Below are 11,897 nucleotides of genomic sequence, written 5' to 3' on the forward strand. Positions count from 1 at the left end.
TGGGTCTTTGTTGCTGTGCGCAGGCTTTCTCTAGTGGCGGCATGTAGGCTTCTCATCACTGTGGCTTCTCTTGTTGTGGATCACGGGCTCTAGGTGTGCGGGCTTCAGGAGTTGTGGCACGTGAGCTCAGTAGTTGTGGCTTGCGGGCTCTAGAGCGCAAGCTCAGTAGTTGTGATGCATGGGCTTAGTTGCTCCGCGGCATGTGGGATCTTCCCAGACCAGCGCTTGAACCTGTGTCCCCCGCATTAGCAGGTGAATTCTTAACCACTGCACCACAGGGAAGCCCTTCTGCCCATTTTTTGATTGGGATGTTTGGTTTTTTGTTATTGAGTTGTATGAGCTGTTTGTATTTTTGGAAATTAATCCCTTGTTGGTGGCTTTGTTTGAAAATATTTCCTTCTAGTCTGTAAGTTGTCTTTTGTTTTATTTTTAGTTTCCTTTGTTGTGCAAAAACTTGTAAGTTTGATTAGGTCCCATTTGTTTATTTTCCCTTTTATTGCTAGTGCCTTGGGAAACTGACCTAAGAAAACATTGCTATGATTTATGTCAGAGAATATTTTGCCTATGTTCTCTTCTGGGAGTTTTATGGTGTCATGTATTATATTTAAATTTAAGCCATTTAGAGTTTATTTTTGCATATGGTGTGAGGGAGTGTTCTAACTTCATTGATTTACATGCAGCTCTCCAGCTTTCCCAACACCACTTGCTGAAGAGACTGACTTTTCTCCATTGTATATTCTTGCCTCTTTTGTCAAAGATTAATTGACTGTAGGCATGTGGGTTTATTTCGGGGCTCTCTATTGTGTTCCATCAATCCACATGTCTGTTTTTGTGCCAATACCACACTGTTTTGATTACTGTAGCTTTGTAGTATTGTCTGAAGTCTGGGAGGGTTATGCTTCCAGCTTTGTTCTTTTTCCTCAGGATTGCTTTGGCAATTTTGGGTCTTTTATGGTTCCACATAAATTTTAGAATTATTTGTTCTAGTTCTGTGAAAAATATCATGGGTAATTTGATAGGGATCGCATTAAATCTGTAGATCACTTTGGGTAGTATGGCCATTTTAACAATATTAATTCTTCCAATCTAAGAGCATGGGATATCTTTCCATCTTTGTATCATCTTCAATTTCCTTTATCAATGTCTTATCGTTCTCAGCTATAGAAATCTTTCACCTTCTTGGTCAGTTTATTCCTAAGTATTTTATTTTTTGATGCAATTTTAAAAGGGATTTTTAAACTTTCCCTTTCTCATATTTCATTGTTAGTGTAAAGAAATGCAACCAATTTCTGTATATTAATTTTGTATCCTGCTATTTTGCTGAATTCGTTTATCAGTTCTAGTAGTTTCTGTGTGGAGTCTTTAGGGTTTTCTATATAGAGTATCATGTAATCTGCATATAATGACAATTTAACCTCTTCCCTTCCAATCTGGATACCTTTTATTTCTTTTTCTTGTCTCATTGCTGTGGCTAGGACTCTCAACACCATGTTGGATAGAGGTGCTGAGAGTGGGCATCCCTGTCTTGTTCCAGATTTTAGCAGGAAGGGTTTTAGCTTTGCACCATTGAGTATTATGTAGGCTGTGAGTTATGTCGGTTCCCTCTATAACCACTTTGGTAAGGGTAAGAGGTTTTTTTTTTTTTTGGTCTTTTTGTTTTTGTTTTCTTGTCATGAATGGATGTTAAATTTTAGAAAATATTTTTCTGCATCTATTGAGATGGTCATGTGGCTTTTATCTTTTCTTTTTTTGTTGTGGTGTATCACATTGTTTGATTTTCATATGGTGAACCATCCTTATGACCCTGGGATGAATCCTACTTGGTTGTGGTGTATAATCTTTTTTATGTGTTGTTGGATTTGGTCTGCTAATATTTTGTTGAGAAGTTTTACATCTATATTCTTCAAAGACATTGGCCTGTAATTTTCCTTTTTGGTGTTATCTCTGTCTGATTTTGGTATCAGGGTGATGGCGGCTTCATAGAATGACTTTGGGAATGTTCCCTCTTCTTCATTCTTTTGGAAGAGTTTGAGAAGGGTGGTATAAGTTCTTCTTGGTTTGGTAGAATTCCCCAGTGAAGTCTGCTGGTCCTGGACTTTTTTTTGCAGGGAGTTTTTTAAATTACAGGTTCTATTTCACTTCTAGAGATCAGTCTGTTCAAATTATTTCTTCTTGATTCAGTTTTGGTAGGCTGTATGTTTCTAGAAACTTGTTCATTTCTTCTAGGTTGTCCAATTTGTTGGCATATAATTGTTCATAGTATTCTCTTATGTCTTTTTTTGTATTTCTGTGGTATTTGTTGTTATTTCTCCACCATCCTTTCTTTTTTTAAAGTTTTTTAATTTGAGTCCTCTCTCTTTTCTTCTTGGTGAGCCTGGCCAGAGGTTTGTCAATATTTTTTTTACCCTTTCAAAGACTCAGCTCTTGGTTTTATTGATTTTTTCTATTTTAAAAATCTCTTATTTATTTTCTCTCTGATCTTTATTAGTTCCTTCCTTCTGCTGACTTTAGGTTTTGTTTGTTCTTCTTTTTCTAATTCTTTTAGATGGTAGGTTAGGTTTATTTGGGATTTTTCTTTTCTTTCTTTCTTTTTTTTTTTTGAGAAAGGCTTGTATCACTATGAACTTCCCTCTAAGGACTGCTTTTGCTGCACCCCATAGATTTTGTATGGTTGTGTTTTCATTGTCATATGTCTCAAGGTATTTTTAAAATTTCCTCTTTGATTTCCTCATTGACCCATTGGTTTTTAAGTAGCATGTTGTTTAGTCCCCATGTAATCTTTTTTTCTCATTTCTCTTTCTGTGGTTGATTTCCAGTTTGATGCTGTTGTAGTCAGAAAAGATGCTTGGAATAACTTCTATCCTCTTAAATTTGTTGAAGCTTGTTTTGTGCCCTAGTATTTGGACTATTCTAGAGAGTATTCCATGTACACTTGAAAAGAATGTGTATTCTGCTTTTTTTTTGGATGTAATGTCCTGAAAATATCAATTAAGTCTAACTGTTCAATTGTGTCATTTAGGATCTCTGTTGCCTTATTGATTTTCTGTCTGAAAGATCTGTCCATTGATGTCAGTGGGGTGTTAAAGAGTCCTACTATTATTGTATTCCCATCAATTTCTCCCTTTATGTCTGTTAATATTTGTTTTATGTATTTAGGTGCTCCAATATTGGGTGCATATATGTTAATGAATGTAATATTCTCTTCTTGTATTGATCCTTTTATCATTATGTAGTGTCCTTTATCCTTTGTTTTAAAGTCTATTTTTTCTGATATGAGTATTGTTACCCCCACTTTCTTGTCATTTCTATTTGCATGAAATATCTTTTTCCATCCCCTCACTTTCAATCTATGTGTGTCCTTTGCCCTAAAGTGGGTCTCTTGGAGGCAGCATATTGTAGGCTCTTGTTTTATTATCCGGTCTGTCACTCCATGTGTTTCGATTGGAGCATTTTGTCCATTGACATATAAGGTAATTATTGATAGATATGTATTTATTGCCATTTTAAACCTTATTTTCCAGTTGATTTTGTATTTCTTCTTTGCTCATTTCTTTTTGTTTTTCCTTTTGTGATTTGATGATTATCTTTTGTATTGTGCTTGTGTTCTTTTCTTTTTGGTTTTTGTGAATCTATTGTATGTTTTTGATTTGTGGTTACCCTGTTTTTCAAGTATGTTAACTCATTACTATATCTACTTTCTTTAGACTGGTAATCATGTAGGCTAAAGCATGTTCAAAAAAAAATTCTACATTTTTTTTACTCCCCACATGTTTTATGATTTTGATGTCCTTTTTTACAGTTTCATGTTTATCCTTTTTCTGTTCATTGTAGTTATCATCACTTTCACCAGAATTTTTTTTTTTTAATCTGTGTACTGGCTTATTTAAGTGGTTTACTTTCCAACTGTGATTTTCTCTTTTCTATAGATTTTTGCTTCTTTTCTATTTAGAGAAGACCTTTCAGTATTTCTTTTAGAATAGGTATTCTTTTAGTTTTTGCTGTATTCTTTTTGTTTTTGCCTGTCTGAGAAATTATTTATCTCTCCTTTTATTCTAAATGATAATTTTGTTGGGTAGAGTATCATAGGTTGCAGATTTTTCCCTTTCAGGACTTTGAATATATCTTGCTACTCCCTTCTGACCTGTAATGTTTCTGTAGAGAAATCAGCTGATAGCCTTATGAGGGTTCCCATGTAACTATCTCTTTGTTTTTCTCTTGCTGCCTTTAGAATCCTCTCTTTACCTTTAACTCTTTTTTTAAAATAAATTTATTTATTCATTTTTGGATGTGTTGGGTCTTCATTGCTGCACGTGGGCTTTCTCTAGTTGTGGTGAGTGGGGGCTACTCTTCGTTGCGGTGTGCGAGCTTCTCATCGCAGTGGCTTCTCTTGCTGCGGAGCACGGGCTCTAGGCGCGTGGGCTTCAGTAGTTGCAGCACGTGGGCTCAGTAGTTGTGGTGCACAGGCTTGGTTGCTCTGCGGCATGTGGGATCTTCCCGGACCAGGGCTCAAACCCGTGTCCCCTGCATTGGCAGGCAGATTCTCAACCACTGTGCCACCAGGGAAGCCCCACATTTATCTCTTGCCATTTTAATTAAAATATGTCTTGGTGTGGGTCTGTTTGTGTTCATCTTGTTTGGGACTCTCTGTGCTTCCTGTACCTGGATATCTGTTTCCTTCTTTAGGTTTGGGAAGTTTTTAGCCATAATTTCTTTAAATACACTTTTGATCCCCTTTCTTTTTCTTCTCCTTCTGGGATCCCTTTTATGTGTAGATTGGCACAGTTTATATTATTCCATAGGTCTCATATATTGCTTTCAATTTTTTCATTTGTCTTTCTGTCTGCTGTTCTAATTGTGTGATTTCCATTATTCTATCTTCCAGATCACTTATTCGTTTTTCTGCATTATTCAGTTTGCTATTTATTGCCGTTAGCTTAGCTTTTGTCTTGGCAAATGAGTTCTCTAATTTTAATTGGCTCTTCTTTATAGTTTCTAGTTTTCTTTTACAGTAATCTGCATTTCTATTGATAACCTTTCTTAATTCCTTCAGTATTTTTATTACCTCCTTTTTGAACTCAGGATCTGATAGACTAGAGAGGGCTTTTTCATTGTTTGTACTTTCAGAGGAACTCTCTCGATCTTTTAGTTGGGAGTGGTTCCTCTGCTTCTTCATTTTACTTATATTTCTCTGACTCTATGAGGTTAGAAGAAACTGTTACCTACTGTGGTGTTGAAGGGCTGTCTTTATGTGGAAGCATCCCTGTGTAGATTGTGTGAATCTAATATTTTTGGCGTGAGGGTTGTTTTTAGTATAGATGCCTTCCATGTCTTTCCTCAGTGTGTGCTGGCTGTTATCCCCTTGATAGGGGGTGTGATTGGTATTGTGATGACCAGAGCCTGCATTGTATATTGAGCAGAGCCTCCTCTTTGCTCTGTGGTTGTCAGAGCCCTGACAGACCCTGTCTGGGACAGGGTCTGCTCCCCAGTTGTTGGAGTAGAAGCCCCCAGATCCATTTCTGAGCTGTGGTGTGAGGTAGGCGGGACTGGAACACTTCTGCTAAGAGAGGAGCTGTTGTGTATTCCTCCACAGGAGTGGTCTACTGAGAGGTGCACTCTGTGGTGTCGCCTGCCACCTGTTGTGTGGGCTCACAAAGTATACTGTTGTTGGCACTGCCCCCAGCCCCACCACAACCATGGGAAAGCAGGCAATCAGCCCAGGTGTCCCTCAGGTGCTGTGCTCACAAAGCCACCAGCACAGACACATTGGCACAGATTTGCTGAAGTCAGGCACCAAGACTGCTATAGTCATGCACCTGGATCTGCTGTGGGAGCTATGACATTAGCCCAGACCCTGACACTGCTTCTGCATGAACTTGTGCCCTCAAAGCCCGCAGCTGCTGATGCTGGACCCACCCCAGCCATGGGAGCACCAGTAATCTGCTCAGATGTTCCACAGGCACTGAGCTTTCAAAGCCATTGGCAGCACATAAACCCACGGGTAGCACAGCGCTGGGAGATGGCTCAGATTTTAGCCCTGCTTCCGAAGTTGCATGGCCCCTGGGAATGGGCTCAGATTTAAGCCCTGCCTCTGCAAGTGGATAACCCACTGGTGCTTGCACACTCCCAGAACTCGTCGAGGTGGAGCTATGCCTGCTGTAGGCACGCTGAAAATGAGGCTGCTATGGCAGGGCCCTGCCTCTCCCTTTGTGCACATTAACAATGTGACTCCTATGGCAGACCCAGGCTCAGTTCTGTGTACCTGATTACAGCTCGGACAACACTCCAGCCCCTTCAGGCTGTCTCCGTGCAGCCAACCCCAGTCCTCTCTCCGGGTCTGTCCGCTGAAGACTGAGTTTCAGCACCCAGCCCCCATGCACACCAGCATATCTGTATCTTGGCCTGCAGAGTGCAGGGAGGTGGCCAGGACCCTCCGTGCTGGTTTCTCTCTGTTCTGCTCTGCCTGCTGCAGCCCAGCTGCTGCACTCTCCTCTGAGGCTTTGAAGCTCCCTTTCTGTCCCATCTGATCTCCCAAGCAGTGAAACGTGTTCCCAGGGTGAGGGAACCTTTCCTCTTTCACAGCTCCCTTCCAGGAGTGCAGGTCCTGTCCCAATTCTTTTTTTTTTTTCTTTTATCCTACACGGTTACATGATGATTTTTCTTGCAATTTTGTTTGTACGAGATCTCCCACCCAGCATTCAATAGGTATTGTGTGAGAATTGTTATACATGTAGACGTATTTTTGATGTATTTGTGGGAGGAGGTAAGCTCCACGTTCTTCTATTCTGCCATCTTGATCTCAGCCCTCACTTTGGTATTATGAGAGCTTATATCTATATCCATCTCTGCATCTGTGTCTCTGTTGCTCTCCATTTAAGTCTATATCTTTATCCATATTTCCATGTCTATATCTATCTACAGGGAAACATATAGCTTGTATTATTTTACAACTTGCTTTTTTATTTGTGAAGCAAGTCTCAGGCACCATATCATTTCATCTGTATTTCAGAATACATACATCTTTTTCCTAGGGGTGTTCCTACTGCAATGAGATGGTAAGGGAAGTGACAATAATGTTGGTATCAGTCATTGCATTTGGGTCACGGAGAATAACTGGGCATTTCTTATTCTAATACCTTTCCAGTAATAGCAACAACAATCATTAACATTTATATAACGATTATAGCTTCTTCAATCTCATTTTCTCATTTTATTATTTTTTCATTTCATTTCATTAGGAAGCACTTTTATTTGTATTTTATAGATGAGGAAAGAAAGCTCAGAGAAATGACAAGACTTCCTCAAATCAATGTAACATGCTATCAATCTAGGTCTGAATCCTGTGCCCCATCAGTATCCAAGAAGATGCTTTGGGATTTTAATTGGATATTAATTAATAATTTGGATTGGAAGTGTTCTCTTATCAAGACAGAGAAGGCAAGACTGAAGTAAGTATTTGATGATACATTTAATAAGATTCTACTTTTAAGAACCTAATGCCAAACATACAATATAAAATAATTATTCCCCTCCCAAAGTATAAATATACCCTTAAATTTTAGAAAAGACTGCATACCAACTGGCCTAATTGGTTTTGTTTCTGTCTGTGAATTTTTGGACCTTTTTGTAAAGTAACTAACATGGTCTTCCGTAGCATATAAATTTGGTCACAAATTTTAAGCCTGAAGCCATGTTGTTAAGTAAGAACAAAGAGCTAGCTAGGTGATCTGTGGAAAGGTAGACAATAATGGATGTGCCTCCTCTCCAACAGGGGAAATCAAGCCCTCTTCCTTGTTACTCCTCTCTATCAGAGCAAACTGATTACTTGGATGTGTTTTGAATAGTTCATCTAAAATGGCTCGAGGCAAGCAGACACTTGAGGTTTTATAATCAACCTTCGGGCTTCTATGGATCTTTCTTATGCACAGAAGTCATCTTTGACAGGCTGACAATCACACACAGGTTTTTCTGGGGGATTAAGTTGGTTATTTTTGTATGCTGTTAAGAGGTTTTCTATCTGGGTTGCCAGATTTCCACAGAGAGAAAGAAACAAGTATTTTTTAACTTGAAAAATTCCATGATAATACTAGAATTAATAACTAACAATTATCTTCATAGTGCTTTGGAGTTTATCAAGAGCTTTTAATTATATTATTAACAAGAACTCATTGAATATGGCATTATTTTCACTCTCATATCTTTTTAAAATTAATTAATATATTTATTTTTGGCTGCATTGGGTCTTGGTTGCTGTGCATGGGCTTTCTCTAGTTGTGGTGAGTGAGGGCTACTCTTCGTTGCAGTGCATGGGCACTGCAGTGGTTTCTCTTGTTGCGGAGCATGGCTCTAGGCACGCGGGCTTCAGTAGTAGTGACCCACAGTCTCAGTAGTTGCGGCTTGTGGGCTCTAGACCGCAGGCTCAGTAGTTGTGGTGCATGGGCTTAGTTGCTCCGCGGCATGTGGGATCTTCCCCGACCAGGGCTCAAACCCATGTCCCCTGCACTGACAGGCAGATTTTTAACCACTGAGCCACCAGGGAAGTCCCTCACTCTCATATCTTAGGTGAGGAAACTGAGACTAAGAGAGTGACTGAAAACTACATCTTTCAAGCACAGGTTCCACTGTTTCCCATAACCAAATCTGTTGCCTTGCATACTCAACAATCATAATGAACAGTGATTTCAGTTTAAGGGATTATCCTTTCATGAATCAAGGGTAATGTCTCTCTTTGATGATAAATGTTACCCAAAGAGGAAAGCAGTCAATCTGCCACCTTTTCATCATTCTGGCTCTACTGAGGGGACTGCCTTTTGGTCCCAGGGAAGATTATTTACCGCACAGGCAGTCCCCAAGGAAGCCCAGGGTTTACACATGTGTCTAAGCACTGCTTGACACTCTGACCAGGAGCAATTTTCCCAGAGTCTACAAGCACCCTGCACCTTTTGGCTCAGTTTCAAACTGGAGACAGGCTTGGAAAGAAAAAATCCTTCTCCTTCACTTCCCTGGGGAAGTCTTGAGAAGATGTCTCCTTTGTTACTGGTTCCCAAATTGCCCTCTGAGTGGTCTTGGAGTGATCTAGAGGGGTCTGCAAGAAGTTAATGGGTACTAAGCATGGCCTGTGAATGAGATAAATGAAGTGTCTCCCATGGAAGTGTTACTATTTTTCAAGTAAATGAGGTTGCTATTGGACTTAATTAAAATAAAAATTAATTTAAGAGCAATACCAAATGCTTAGTAGCATTTTGCCATGATATATGTTTGTAACCAGTGGTTATGAAAACTACTGCCATGATCATATGGAGAATGGCATTTTTTAACGTGCAAATCTCCTCTTACACAGAAATGCTGGGAATGACTACTTACCTCCAGAGGAGCAGGACATCAGAAGACAGTTTATTACATTCTTTTTCATACAGCTTAACATACTGCTGAAAGTCACAATATCTCCCATTATTGATATGATGCAGATTTTTCTCCTATGAGGATTGAGCCACAGAGATCCTCAGAGATCAGCTATTCAGAGTCCTCATTTTTTTTTTTTTTTTTTTTTTTGTGGTATGCGGGCCTCTCACTGTTGTGGCCTCTCCCATTGCGGAGCACAGGCTCCGGACACGCAGGCTCAGCGGCCATGGCTCACGGGCCCAGCCGCTCCGTGGCATGTGGGATCTTCCTGAACCGGGGCACGAACCCGTGCCCCCTGTATCGGCAGGCGGACTCTCAACCACTGCGCCACCAGGGAAGCCCCAGAGTCCTCATTTTAAAATGAAGAACCTGAAGCTAGGAGAGGTGAAAGGACTTACCCCAGGGCACACAGTTGAGATAGGCTGAACCCACATCTGAAATTCTTTGACTCTTTGAATCCAGAGTACCACTCTGCTGCCACCACTTATAGTAGCCGTTAATTATGGCCTCATTATCTGAATCTTCATAGTCCTGTGAGGTAGATACTATCATTTTCTCTTTACAGATGGAGAAACTGAGGCACTAATCCATTAGGAACTTGCCCAAAGTCATACCCAAATTACAGATTGAGTGGCTTCAACAACAGAAATTTATGTTCTCACAGTTCTGGAGGCTTAAAGTCCAAGATCAAGGTTGTGGCAGAGGTTGGGTTTCTGGTGAGGTCTCTCTTCCTAGCTTTCAGCAACCACCATCTTGCTGTGTTGTCACATGGTCCTTTCTCTGTGCACGCACCCACGCATGGAGAGCTGAGTTCTAGTCTCTCTCTTCCTCTTCTTATAAGGACACTAATCCTATTGGATTAGGGCCCCACCCTTATGTCCTCATTTAACCTTAACAAGACTTTAACCTGCTTAAAGGCACAGTCACATTGGTGGTTAGGGCTTCAACATATGGATTTTTTTGGGGGGTGTTGAGGGGGACACAATTCAGCCCATAGCACTCTGTGTTTCAAAATATTCTCCAGGGCTTCCCTGGTGGCGCAGTGGTTGAGGGTTTGCCTGCCGGTGCAGGGGACGCAGGTTTGTGCCCCGGTCTGGGAGGATCCCACATGCCGCGGAGCGGCTGGGCCCGTGAGCCATGGCCACTGAGCCTGCGTGTCCAGAGCCTGTGCTCCGCAGCGGGAGAGGCCACAGCAGTGAGAGGCCCGCGTACCGCAAAATTTTGTAACTATGTGAAAAAAAAAAAAAAAAAAAAAATTCTGTAAAGTTTATGTGCCTACCATCAGTTCATAAAGAGTTTTCTCCTGTATCCTTGTGTACCCTGTATCCTTGCCAATACTGGGTATTACTATTTGAAAATGTTTGTGAAATTGATGTGCTAAAAAAATGGCTTTTTGTGGTTCTAATTGTAATAATTTTTCATACATGTATGTATTTTTGTTTTATGGGTTTTCTATTTATTCCATTTGTCCATTTTTAAATTTGGTATTCATTATTTGGTACATATGTGGGCATGTATACCTTTTGTCACATATTATAAAAATTTTTTTAAAAGTCATTTTTACTTTTAAATTCTGTTAAGGGGTTATCACTGTTTTAATTTTGTTGTGATTTATTTGTTAGATAATATTATACTTTACAATTGATTTTTTTCTTTTTTAATATTTTATTTATTTATTTATTTATTTGATTGCCCCAGGTCTTAGTTGAGGCTCTCTGTTCCTTAGTTGTGGCATGGGAACTCTTATTTGTGGCATGCATGTGGGATCCAGTTCCCTAACCAGGGATTGAACCTGAGCCTCCTGCACTGGGAGCATGGAGTCTTAACCACAGTGCCACCAAGGAAGTCCCTAAAATTGATTTTTAATTACCAGCATTTATCTTCCGTTCTTTATTTTATACAGGAAATAAAAGTTTATTATAGCAAACCTATAAAATTTAGATAAGCAAAAAAGAAAAAAATCACTTAGATGTTAGCTTGGTAACTGTTTTTGTGTATATTCCTCTAAACTTTCCTATGCAAATACATATATTTATGTAAATTCATATATTATACGTAGGCTTTTCAAAGTTGTGCAGAAAATGGGATCAAACCCAAATTAGGCACAACCTGAAGCTGTTTGGCCCTGTTTTGCCTTGCTCCCCTGATGGAGCTGCCCTGGCAAGTCTTACCTGCCACTACTGTCCTTGCCAACTGAAAGGAGGGATGCTGCGCCTGTCCTCTGGCTGGACTGGAACTGCAGAGGCTGTGATATTACCATTGGCTGTCTGGAGAGGCTAAGTGACACAATCTAGAAAGGGGGAAAGGGCTAATGCCTTTGACTTTGACCAGTGAGAGGAAGATAGGAAGGGACCAGCAGAGAAATTGTGCATCCTTTCTCCACTAAGTGGATTGTTCTGAGGAGCAGTGTTACATGTCACCTCTCTGGGGACATTTTGTTTGAGCAACCAGCTGTCTTGCTTAATAACATGCCACAATGTATTTGCTCTCCCTCTTTC

This window comes from Lipotes vexillifer, unplaced genomic scaffold (genome assembly GCF_000442215.2).
Source record: "Lipotes vexillifer unplaced genomic scaffold, Lipotes_vexillifer_v1.1 scaffold241, whole genome shotgun sequence".
In the NCBI taxonomy this organism is placed as follows: domain Eukaryota; kingdom Metazoa; phylum Chordata; class Mammalia; order Artiodactyla; family Lipotidae; genus Lipotes; species Lipotes vexillifer.